The 13,458-nt window shown below is 36.3% G+C and overlaps 1 protein-coding gene across 2 annotated transcripts in view; it reads left to right on the top strand.

Annotated features, from left to right (window-relative positions):
- The window catches only part of Tbx20 (T-box transcription factor 20), a 55,000-nt gene extending 50,504 nt beyond the window's left edge, over positions 1-4,496 (top strand). The window contains exon 9 of one of the 2 annotated variants that reach the window (XM_063233971.1): positions 496-4,496. The gene's annotated coding sequence lies outside the window, so the exon portion shown is untranslated. Of the gene's footprint in view, positions 1-361 lie in introns of both variants that reach the window. The other variant, XM_003470074.2, reaches the window with a different exon arrangement.
- Positions 4,497-13,458: the final 8,962 nt, after the last annotated feature.

The following is a 13,458-nucleotide window of genomic DNA, read 5'->3' on the forward strand; positions in this document are numbered from 1 at the left end:
GTAAAGGACAGGGTTGGGTGGGCGGGATGTACAGTGCTGAAACAGGTGACCTCTAGGAAACATGGGAGCTATTCAAGAGGAGGGCTAGACTCATGATCAAATCTACTGCTGTAGGAATACACTGTAGACCAGGATTCTTTGTAGTTGGGAGATAGTTCCTGGGTTCAAGAGAGAATCATTCATTGTAAAGTTCTTAGCTAACCTAAGTCTTGCAAATAATAGGATATCAATTTACCCAGAAAGCTTAATAACACAAGACAGAAAAATCTTAAAGTACATTCATCTTAGTGGCTAAAAATGCTATGTTACTGCAAAATTGTATAAAATCAGTATGTATAGGTTTTCTTTCCATTTTTCACAGGTTAGAAGAATCTTCTGAGAGGCAATACTGACCGTATGACAAACTGCAGTTCATTTCTACTTATGGGAAGTGGAAACCCATAGAGAAATATTTGTAGTGCTATACTTAAGCATGTTTCATTTCCTTTACATTAGTTCACCAGGGAAGGAGGTGAAATCATTCTGATGCGTCCTGTTGTGTGGATGAAGATGTGGTGTTGCCTTCACCAAGCTCTTCTTGCAATACCGATGGACCTATGCTCAACCAACTTGGTATTCAGTCTTGTCTTCTTCTGTCCAATCCCCTCTGCCTTGCAGCTACTTGCCAGTAATAGAGGAAAACTCTTCCAAATACAGTGCTGAAGCAAGGATTGTCTGTGTTCCTGTGCAGAACTGAAGTTTGCACTCTTCTGATCCATCCACTGAGGGCACAGCACAGCCTCTGTGTGTGATGTGTGGGGCTTGCTTCCTCTCACAGCTGCAATAAAAGATAGCTGCTCTTTTCCAAAGGAATTTCTCTGCCATGGAAGCCTAAGGCCCTTCCAGGTCCCCTTTAGCTTTGGGTGACTTGACTGATGTAAGAGTGAATTGGGCCAAATTCTCATTTTTGATACATCTGCTTTGTTGCCGCTGCCACTGACCAAGGGATTTGAGAATGACCATTTCGATGCCTGGATAGCCACAATTCAATGTGCGCTCATGAGCAACCATTGGCTGCGTAGCTAATTCATTCTGTTTTCTTACTGTGTTGCCATTTTTCTAAGTTCCTAATATGTAATTGCATGTTAATTCCATGACTGCCTGGCTGACATGTTGGCAGTTCTTATAAGTAAATTAAAGCTTTGTCCACTTTATTTTTAACTAGTGATATCTTCTTAAGCATTCTTTGTGTGTATAATAATAGTTAATTATAGTTTAGTTCTATAAGGTTCTATATAACCCATATGTTATATTTTTTGAAACATGTATATCTTAGCATTTACAATCAGGGTAAACACATTTGGTCATGTGCAACAGTTTATTTCCCTAATCAGGAACTTAATGAAGTTAATAATCTTTCAATTTTGGACATAATCATCTCCACCACAGAATGTAATCTGTGTTCTCAGCAAATTTCCCCAAAACTCTAGTTTAATTTTTTGTATGTCATTTCCATTCTATTTCTTTCTTACTGCAAAAGTATTGAATCTGTTAAAAGAGATGGGAAATATTGCTACTGACAGTAAAACTATATTTTAGGTAAATGCAATATACTTATCACATCAGACTCCCGTGGGGTTTTACTTGGTTGTGTTAATGTTAGCCTTTTCCATATTAGCTGCCTTTACTGGACTTCTCCAGCCTGTGACACACACATCATGGCATACTCCGATTATGTGGTGCTGTTTCTGGATTTTGGACGCACCATCCTCCATTGAACCCCAAAGTTTACTTACAAAGAACCATGGATATGTTAGTCAAGTATTTTAAAGTCCTATGCCAAACACTGTAGGTTCATTTGTGGTTGCTTGCATGTTATACAGTATCCATGGGTAGTTTGTTTTCAACGTATAAATGTGCATTTCTTTAAAAAGACAGTTATGATCAATATTTTAAAATAAATACCCATAGAGATGGGGGGCTTAATATTTACTAGTTGGCTTGTTGCTACTGCTCCTTTGAATTCAACAATAGCTGCTTAAAGCAGAAATAACAGGAGATGCTATTTTACACTATGCCATCCAATATCCTGAGAAATTCCTCATTTCCTAGAATCTGTGGACTTTCTTTTCAAAGAGAAAGAAAGGATTATTTTAATTCTATTTTGACAGCTCTCTCAATCTGTATTTACAAATTTTTTGCTAAATATGGTTTTGTATCAGTATTTCTTGCCTGTATCACTTTGTTTTGTTTGTTAAGCAAATAGAAACTGCAATATGTAGACCACTTACAGAAAAGTGAAGCATACTTGGGAAAATCAGAACTAAAATTCTGAATTAAGGTCTGTCAGTGTAGAAATCACCTCAACCAGAAGCACAAAGGAAGTGGAGCTGGGCTGAACCACAATCTCTGTAGTCACAGAGAAGAGAGATGCACCCACTGGCCCTTCTGTGCTATGACGGCTCTTGGTTCTAATTAACTCCTTGGTAGGAAAGTTAGTGTGTGAAATTCCAAAGTTTGCCCTCCCAAAATTGACTGCTAGAATCAGATAGTTAATAGGAAAGTTGACTGACTAGTAATAACCTTAAGTTATTTGGAATAAACTCAAGATTTTCCCTCTAAGGCTATGACAGTATCAAAGATGACTGCTGACATGGGATGCTGCCACAGACAGGAGGACCTGCCAGACCCACCTTACTGAACATTAAGGAATTAGTTCAAAACTAAGTAGGTTCTGCATTTGCAATTCATTTTTCAACATTTATCAATAATTCCAAGTTCAGTGATTCTTTTTAATTATTTAGTAAATCTTTCCCCCTCCTCTGGCAACCCTTAGCATTACATAGGTAAATATACTTAGCTTGCATCTAAAATACCACAAAAGGTTAGGCAACGCAGTCTAGATTCATGGCTTTGTGCTGTGTCACTGGCTTATTTGAGTTTAGAGCAAAAGTATAATGTCTGTAAGGCTCATCAGTGCTACTACGTGGGCATAGAGTACCTAGTGTTAAGCCTCCTGGTAATGATTCTTCATCTAGCCAAAGACCTTTGTAGGAGCCACCTATTTCAATATCTGTGTCCCCCATCTCTGGTATTTTGTTTCTCCAGCTCTTCCCCAAATAAAAATAAAAACAACCAAGAAATAGACTTAGGTGTCAAGTATAATCAGCGCACTGTGCTTATGGATCTCTGGGAGAGCTGTTACGACACTTACCTCATCTCTGTATCACAGATAAGCTTTTTAGGCTGACTTACCCATATAAATCTGAATTATATTGAGGAAGGTCGCCTTCAAAGTGGATGGAATGACTAACCCCCCATTAAAATCACAGATGTACCCAGGTAGGGTGGTGCATGCCTGTAGTCTCTGCACCTTTTTTAGCTCTGCCTACACAACTGAGCAACTTAACAAGACACTCTCAAAATATGAAAAGATCTAGGGATTCACTTGGTGAAAAAGTCCTGGGTTCAACACCCAGCACTGCAAAATAAAAATACACAGACAAGCTTAGCAGTGACTCAGTAACTAAAGCTCCAAATATCAGTTCTATAATGTACAGGGTACCATATTGCAAGAAAACTATTTTTATTCAATCTTCCATTGACTAAGGAAAATGATTTTCATTGTTTAATGGGCAGGGAATTGATAGTTATTAAAATAAAACACTACTATGCCCCAAATCTAGACAAAGCACTAGAGAGATTTTCAGCTTGCTCCTCTAGAGAGCTGTGCCTGAGGAAGGTAGGTTTTATGTGAATTTTTATATTCCTTTAAAATGAGTTTTGTAAGCCAGCAAAGTAAAGGCTAAAAACTCTTAAACTTTAGAAAAATCATAAATCTCTTTCTTCACCACTTACTAATCCATGCCAGCTATAAAATATCCCAACATTTATCTTTCTTCAGCATGCTTAAATATAGAAAGATTCGTTTATGAATATTTGGTAGGCACATAATCCACAAGAATTTTCCAGCCTTTTTTTCTCTGTCTGTCCATCAAATAATCTTGATTCCCACCTTTTTATAAATGCAATATAAATGCCCTGGGAATAAGGAAATAAAAACATTTTTGTGAAATGATACACCAGGACAAAAGTACAATGTGTTGTATTTTATTTCTGGTACATTCACATACTGTGGTTAGTTTTCTTTTTTTGGTTTTGATTTTCAGAAACATGAAAGAATTCTTTTATTTCCAGAAGAATGAAATTGGATGTAGCCCCTTTAGTAGACTGTCACAGTTTTTTTGTTTGCTGTGTCTTCATTTGCTTAATGGATTGTGTGAGAACAGTCACCATAATGCAGTGTGTGTGTTGGGGGTGGGGGGCTGGGCATGGGAAATGTTTTATGGAAAAAAGTTATAAGCCTAATACTATGAAGTAACATCTAATGAAGTTCTTTTTAAGTGCAATATATTTATTTCTGCTAGAAATGTATTATCAACCTTATGTAATATTTGAAGCATTACATGTTATTTGTAAACAGCTTAAAATTATATATTACTCCAAATTGTACAGAAGTACAAATGTGTGGGTCTTAGTATTTTTTTCATTAAAATCAGTGTGGTTTTGATATAAACACACATTACACCTTTCATTATCTTACATACTGACTTGAGGACCAATCTCTTCACCTAAAAGAAAAAAGAGAGAAGATTTCAATGAGATTGAAGCATACATCAAAACATTACTAGGCATGAGAACACTTGAAAGCCATCAGCAGATTAATCAAATTCAGAGTTTTAATCTTTTTTCCATATGACAGTCCTCTAAAATATTCAGCATCATTATACCTTCTGCCTACACAAATCTCTATTTCCCTTATATTTTTGTGTATGCTGAACACCAAATCATTTATTTGGAAGAATTCTAAGCTTATAGAACAGTTGCAAGAATACTATTTAAAAAACTCTACACGTGTTACACAGATTCATCAATTACTGACAGCCCAATTCGTTTTATCACGGGCATGCAAAGTAACACACCCTTACACAGATATGTTATATATATGAATTGCCTTTCTGAACCATCAGAGAGTAAGTTGACCATGGCTTATTATCCTTAAATAATTCAAAATGTACTTTTAACAAAATCAAGAAGACTCACTTAAATAACAGTGTTAGGAACTTGAGGAAATTTAACAATGATACATGACTGTGCTCTATGATCTGTATTTCAGTGTTGTTCAATGACCCAGTAGAGTCTTCTGTAGCATATTTTTTTCTTCGGTACAGACCTACCTTATAATCACATACTGCATTTGCCATGTTTCTTTAGTCTCCTTCAATCTAATATAGCTCCTCAGTCTGTCTTTAATATTTTATGGCAAAAGGGTTCCTAGTTTCCAGTGATTTATAATTTATTATCATTCTTAATTATTTTGATGCCCAAATTGATCCAGATTTGATCACTGAAAAGCAAACCCCTTCAAGTTCATTTGTCTTTTTGACATGCATGATTTACTTACTTTAGCATCTCTTTAGTTTCTAGCATAAGGAGATATTCTGGGCCCATCTCATACTTTTCTTTGCCACAGTTTTGAAATCAGCCACTTTGCAAAGAGTCTGTATTCTATTTAGTGGAGAAGGGGCTGAGAACAAGGTTTGGGAGCCAGGTGGGCTCACGCCTCTTTGTCTCTACACTCTTTCAGCTATCAGAAGTGCAAATCCATCCGTGATATAAGTACACACATGCACATATTTGCATCCTATTAGAAAGTAGGAGTTCAAACTGGCATCTTCAATGCCAGGACATGCCTCCCTTCACTCCATTCCTTCTCTGTATTTGTCCCTCCCACAATGAGCTCCTGGCTCCCAACAGCATCAGCATATTTATCTACTTAATATGCGCTTAAATTAATTTCACAGTTTCACCCATACAACTACCATAAACAAATCGTCTGAAAAGACATCAGGATTCCTTTGGTGTTGCTTCCTTATCACTTAGAGGACACAATAAGAGACATGTACAAAAGTTACTTGGGTTCTCTTTTTGTTTTGGGTGGTTATGTAACCCATTTGCAATAGATCAGTGTTTAAGTTTGCTTGTTGTTTAATGGATTTTTCTTCCCATTTTTTTCCTTCCCATTCTTATTGATTTAAGAAATACATAAAAAATAATGTGTTTACAACAACCACTACCAAAACCCCCCAAAGAATTAGCAAGTGAGTATAGAAAGTTTGCAGTGTACAATGTTAATACAAAAAAAGTTAACTGCTCTTCTGTGTCTTAGCAATGAACAACTGAAACCTGAAGGAAAAAAATCACTTATATCAACACTAAAAAGAAAAAAAAACAGGTAAAAATAAATGAAACATGCATAAAATCTATATGAGGAAAACTTCAAGATGCTGAAGAAGTCAAAGAAGATCTAAATAAATGGATTTAAATTTCATGTTTAGGAACAAGAAGACTCAATATTGTCAAGGTATCAGTTTTTCCCAAATTGATTATTAGTTTAAACACTATCCTAGGAAACTATTTTGTGGTTGTAAATAAATTTATCCTAAAATTTATGTAGAAAGACAAAAAAACTCAGAATAGCCAAGTCAATATAAAGAACAAAGCCACAGGACTGGCAGGGCCCAATAAACTTACTACAGAACCACAGTGACAAAGACATTGTGATACTGGTGACAGAGCAGACATAAATCAATGTAACAGAACATAGAGTCAAGAAATAGACCCACATGAATATACTTAACTGATCCTTGACAAAGGAGCAAAGGCAACTCAGGGGAGAAATAGTAATTTTTTTCAACAAATAATAACAGAACAACAGAAGGAGTATGACATGGGTGAGACAATCCTAGACACAAAATTTACATCTTTTGCAAAAATTAACTAAGATGCTTTGTAGATAGACCTAAATGTAAAATGCAATGCTACTGGTGCAAAATAACATAAGAAAAACTCTAAGTAACTTCTTAAAACTCGACAACAGGAAAACAAAAGCAAAAGATCTATCCAATCAGACACCTCACCTCAGAAGGCACACAGATGGGAAATGGCAACAGCAAAGATGCTCCACACCATGCGTCATTAGGGGGCTGGACACTGCTACAGCATGAATTACCACTGCGCATCTATTTGAGTGGTTAAAATCCAAACCAATAGCAACATCAAGGCTGGCAAAGATAAACAGCAAACTGGAACCATCACTGCTGGTGGGAGTGCAGAATGGTAGTTTAGCCCTTGTTCGGCCATGTTTAGCTTTGTTATAGCCATTTGAAAAGACAGCTTTCCAGTGTTCTGCAAAATGAACGTACCATTATCATCTGAGCCAGCAAGTGTGCTCACAGGTATTTATCCAAATGAGAGGAAAATTTATGTCATACACATGAATGTTTATAGCAGATTTATTTATAAGTTCCAAAACTTGGGAGTGAGAAAGATGTACCTCAACAGAGCAATAGATGAGAAGTCTGTGTTATGCCCGTCACCCATAGTATGGATTATTAGTCACTGATAAAAATGTCTTTCTTTATGTATAGGGCTGGGAGGATGGTTCAGTGGTAGAGCACTTGTCCAGCACATGCAAGGCCTTGGTTAGAGCTCAGGACTCAAACAAACAAACAAAGACATACAGGAAACTTCACTGCAAATTTGCTAACTGAAAAGCCTTCCTGAATGGGCTGTGTACTGTGTGATTCCACCTATTACACCAGAAAAATGAAACTACTGTGTATAGAAACAGAGTTTCCTTGTAAGGGGAAGAAATAAATGGATGATACAAGAAATTTTTAGTGTAGTGAAACAGTTCCTAAATAATACTGTATGTTGTTATATGAAATTAAGCATTTGTCAAAATACTGAATGACTCAAAAAATGAACTGTACTGTAAACTATATACTTCAAACAACAATAACACATAAAATTGGCTCATTAACTACAGCAAAGTTACCACATTAATATGAGATGTTAACAATAGGGAGAACTGCAAAGTTTGGGAGAGGGAACATACAGCAACTGTATTTCTGCACTTTTTCTGTAAACTTAAAAATGCTCTGAAAAAATTATTTTTATTTTCAATGACAACAAAATATCACTTCACACCCACCAGGATACACCTGTTGCAAAGACAGAATATTAAATCTTGTATTTCAGCTCTGTAGGGCTCCGGGTGTCATCTTTGAAGACTACCAGAGAGTAAATTTTGTATATTTGAAAAGTAGGCTGCCTAGAATCTTCTCTCTGGCTCAATTCTTTTTATTTGTAGGAAGAAGGTATTTCTGCCTATTTCATAGCTTTATGTGGGACATAGTCCTCAATTTATATTAGTTTATTTTTGTCTATTCTTTACTTGTTTTTAGGAAAAGTCATAGCTGGTTCTTCGGACTCTATAATATAACAAAGTAGATAAGTAACCTTTTTTCCATTCAAAGCCTAGACGGTGATGATTGCTACATTTCATAAAATATCACTGTGTGCATGCACTGTACACAAATCCTCTTCATCTTTGCAGTAACTCTGATGTGGGTGCCAGCATTGTATTCCCATTTGAGGTGTGAAAAACTGAGGCTTTTAAATGCTCAGAGATCTATGTAGTAAATGATGTAGCCATGATTCCAATCCTGTCTGCATGCATAACTAACAGTCTTCTGCTTAAGCAAATATTTCTAAATATTCAAAGTTTTAAAACAGTAATCTATTATAGCCCATTTTGTGTTGCGACCACAAAATACCTGAGGCTGAGTATCTCTCAAAGGGAAGAGGTCTGTTGGGCTCATGATTTTTGTATCTGGAGAGTCCAAGCAGCATCTAGTGCAGGCTCTGTCTACATCGAAGCATGGTGGAGCCCCCTGACCTGATCACCTCCCACCAGGGCCCTCTCTTAAAGGTTACACTACCTTTCCTGCACATGAATCTTTTACAGACCAACTATATGCAAACCATAGTATCTGCATTACCTTTTATGAACCCAGGTATGCAACCTTATTTAAGAAATATAAAGCTTTTTTCTGCTACTGAATTGTGAATTGTCACTGGTAAGGATCCTCACTAGTAAGGATTTCAACAGATGGTAGCAAACATGAAGATAGCATGTTAAAATTCCATGTTTATTTTTTGGAAACAAGTCAGCATCGGTATAGAAGCAGGACTCCATGGCCCCAGACCAAGTTCTAACAGTCTTGATGTAAACACTGCTTATTTAAGGATGTTTTCCCCTCCTCTTTTACTGCAGTGGGCGCTTAGGCTGTTAGCAGATAGAATTCATTAGAAAATAGGAACAATGAAGCTCATCATACTTAGAAACAGGATCGGAGGTGGAGACCAGAAGGAACAAGACACGGAGAGAGACAGAAACAGAGAGAATGAGAGGGTGGGGGAGGCCAGGAGGCTGGTGTTAGGCTAAAGAGGTACAGGGGAGACACAGAGAGGCTCAGTGGGGTTGATAGTGAAGTGTGTAGCAACTGGATGATTAGACGAAGGACACTCTTCTAGAGAAACTGCAGAGGATATGGAGACCCAGGAGGCGGGAAGGAAGGCTTCATACAGGGTGCTGAGTGACTCAATAATCCACCTGATCAGCTATCTAAACATGTGTACATACCCACCAGAATCAAATAAACTTACAAGGCTTTATTAAGGACACCCAATCAAAAAATCTTTATTTCATAGCTAATGAGAGCTAGAGAATGCCCAAAGCATACTGAACCCAAGTAAGGCTGAGCCCAGTCCAGTGATACTTCTAGATCACTCCATCCTAATCAAAGATAAATCTTAAGTCAATGTAAATTATTATGTTTTACAACACATAATATACACATGCTATTTTTACATTCACCTGCCCATAAAATATTCTAAAATATTTTCTTTAAAATATTAGAAATTTTTTTGTCAATGTTAAAGGTAACAATTCTTATATTGGTTATTTGGCAGTAAGCAAAAAAGAATCCCAATGTAATAAAGTTTATATACAACATTATTTTGGCTTCATGGAAAAATGTATTTTGTTGGGGATTGGGATATATCATACATATGTAGCTGTGTATTTATACATTAACTAAACCATTTAACAGTGGTTACTGAGTTACCCTTCTGTGAAAATCTGTGTGGATGTACAAAGCAATTGTTCAGTTTCACCAAGTAAGCAAAAAGGACTCTCCCAGTGAATTCATAGATCATGTTCCTCCTTTTGAATGAAACATCATTTTACATGGTGTTTAAGGTCAAAGGGTTCTCTGTTTCATCTGAAATAGGCTTGAGAAACAAGGCCAACCAGAGCTTGAATGGCTTATAGAGATGGAGTATTTCTTTTTGTTTTAAAGCAGGCAATATCCAAGTCAAAGACACAGGAAATATACTGGAACTTAGAAATTCCAACTGGTTGTCACAGAAACTTTGTCTCCTGTGGGCCAAAAGTCAGTGTCAGGCAAAATGCCACAGTGAAATGCACCTACCTTTAACCTTTCTGTAGGAGACATTGTGTGGTACTTTTTCATCAGCCCCTCTGAGAAGCACCTGCATCCAGCTAGAGTTTTAAAGCCTGTATAAAGCAATTCAATAGTAGCAAATTTACTATTTAAAAGTGAATCAATGTAAGATAGATCATGGTTTTAGATTGGGGGAGGTATTTAATTAAATATACATAGCGGACAGACAACTTTTTTTAAAAAGTAGGATCAACTTATTTAATAACTTGAAAGGATTTAAGTCATATTATCTTTATTTTCAAATGACATAGCCTGTATGTAGAAGATTCAGAAAATCCACCAAAAGACTTAGAATTAAAGACTAAATTCACTAATTTGGCAGGATACAAAATCACACAAAAATCAGTAGTGTTCCTGTACATTAACAATGAACCCACTGAGAAAAAATTGGGAAAATATAATATTCACAATAATATCAAGAAAAGCTAAATACTTAAGGATTAACCTAACTAAATAAGTGAAATGGAAACTACAGTACTATATATGAAAACGAGATCAAAGAGGACATAAGATCACGGAAAGATATTCCCTGATCCTGAATAAGCAGAACCAATAAAATAAAAATGGCCATACTTCCAAAATGGACACACAGATTTAATTCAATCCAAGCCAAAATACCAAGAGCACTTTTCACAGAACTGGAAAGAGCAATCCTAAAATTCATATTGAACCAGGAGAGACCTAAAATAGCAAGTGCAATCCTGAGTAATATAAGCAAAGCAAGAGGCATCACAATCCTGGACTTGAAGTTATGTCACAAAGTTACTGTTATAAAAACAGTGTGGTATTAGCATGAACACAGATGTGTACATCAGTGGAACAGAACAGAGGATTCAGACACAAGCCTAAATAAATTTGACTATGTGATCTTTGATAAAGGAACCAAAAATACACTAGAGAAAGATAGTCTCTTTAATAAATGGCATTGAGAAAATTGGCTCTGTGTGTGTGTGTGTGTGTATGTGTCAAGTTAAATCTAGACACATAAATCTCTCACCACCTACTAAACTAAAATCAAAATGAATCAAAGAACTAAATGTTAGAAACAACCTTTTGGATGATAAAATAAGTAAAATTCTTGAAGTCATAGGCATAAGAAAGGACTTTCTGAGCACAACCCAGATGAAGAGAATGGGACCATATTAAATTTAAAAAATTCACAGCAAAAAGAAACAACCAACAGAATGAAAAGATAGCCTAAAGAATAAGGAAAAATTTCTGCCAGCTGTTGCTCAAAGGACTAATATCTAAAATATATAAAGCACTCAAAAATTAAACCACACAAAATAAGACACAATAAAAAAATGGACAAATGAAGTGAACAGACATTTCACAGAGGAATAAATGGCTGATAAATACATAAAGATACAACCAACATCACTGGCCATCAAAGAAATGTAAATCAAAACACTATCAGGATTATATCTTATCCCAGAAAGAATGGCCACCATCAAGAAATCAAATACAAATGCTGGCAAGGCTGTGGGGAAAAGGAACCCTTCTACATTGTTGGTAAGCATGTAAATTAGTACAGCTACTGTGGAAATCAGGATGGAGATGCCTTAAGAAATTCAAACTAGAAATTCCATTTGACCTAATTATTCTCCTTCTAGGTATCTTCCCAAAAGATATCCTATCACAGCGTTAGGTGTGTGCCCATGTTCATACAGCACACTTCATAATAGCTAAACCCTGGAAGCAGTCTGTATGTCCATCAACAGACAAATGGGTTAAAATGTGATATTTACACACAATGGGGAGCATTACTCTGTCGTAAACCTGAGTCATTGTAGGAAAATGGAAATAACTTGAGACCACAGATGTTTAGCGAAATAAACTAGACACACAAAGTTAAATATTGCATGGTCTCTCTTACAAGCAAAGACCAAAACACAAGGTATTAGGAAGTAGATTTTTCTCAGACGGGAAGAGGATCAAGAGATGGAGGGGGAGAGAGAAAGAAAAGGCGATGAAGAGAGGAATTAAGATGTTATGCATGTGGAACAGTGGAAACATTATGTACTGTAACTGTTTAATAAACATATAAAAAGACACCAATTTGAAATTGCCTAGAGAGTAAATAGCCTTCAAGAAGCATATATTGCAAGATGTGATGGTGCACACCCGTAGTTACAACAAGGAGGAAGCTGAGGCAGGAGGATCACTCCACGTTCAAGGTGAGCTGGGCTACATAGTGAGTTCAAGGACAGCCTGAAGTACATTGAGACCCTGTCTCAAAAACAAAGAAACAAAAAAGCAAATATCTATAGTTATCTTGGTTTGGGAGCACAAAATAGAGATACAAAAATATTTTTTCATCCTTGAATTTGTAGCTAATGTCTTTCAGAAGTATAACTGCAATGAATAATATTATTAAATAAAGTTGCTCTAAAAGATTTGAAATGCAGCTCAGGGATAGTTAATGTAACTGGAAGTCTCAAGAATTTTGCCACCATCTTTGGTAAAACCTGATCCTAAGAGAGTAGAGATAAATACACTGATGCTAACTCCTTGGGCTGTGAAAAGCCCAGGCAGGGCGCTGTAGTACAAAGTGTCAAAGTGCTCAAATAAACCCCGTCAGTTCTTCAGATTATCAGTGAAAATGGAATTAGTACTTCAAATGATCAAATTATAACTCGAAAGTTTGTGACATTTTAAAAATAGTGTTCACTGAATTATTACATCCATGTACCTTGGTCCATATAATCGGGATAGATATAGATGTAATTTATATCTGTGTTGTGCAAAGTTAAAATGTTGAAATCTTATAGTCAAATTACTTGAATTAGTTAAAATAGCCACAATTGTTTGTTTTGTTTTTTGTCTTTTTCCTTTTTATCGGTACTGAGTATCGAACTCACGACTGCCTGCTTGCAAGGCAGGCGCTTATGCCGCTGAGCTAAATCCCCAGCCCCCAGCCACTATTATTTGAGAAACTGTTTGCCATGATGAATATATTATTTTGATAATTTCAATTTATTGATTTGGTGGTAGTGGGAACTGAATCCAGGGCTCACTAAGCTGCATCCCTGACCCTGTTTAAATT

This window comes from Cavia porcellus, unplaced genomic scaffold (genome assembly GCF_034190915.1).
Source record: "Cavia porcellus strain 051 isolate PalLab524CR breed Dunkin Hartley unplaced genomic scaffold, mCavPor4.1 scaffold_23, whole genome shotgun sequence".
NCBI classification, from domain to species: domain Eukaryota; kingdom Metazoa; phylum Chordata; class Mammalia; order Rodentia; family Caviidae; genus Cavia; species Cavia porcellus.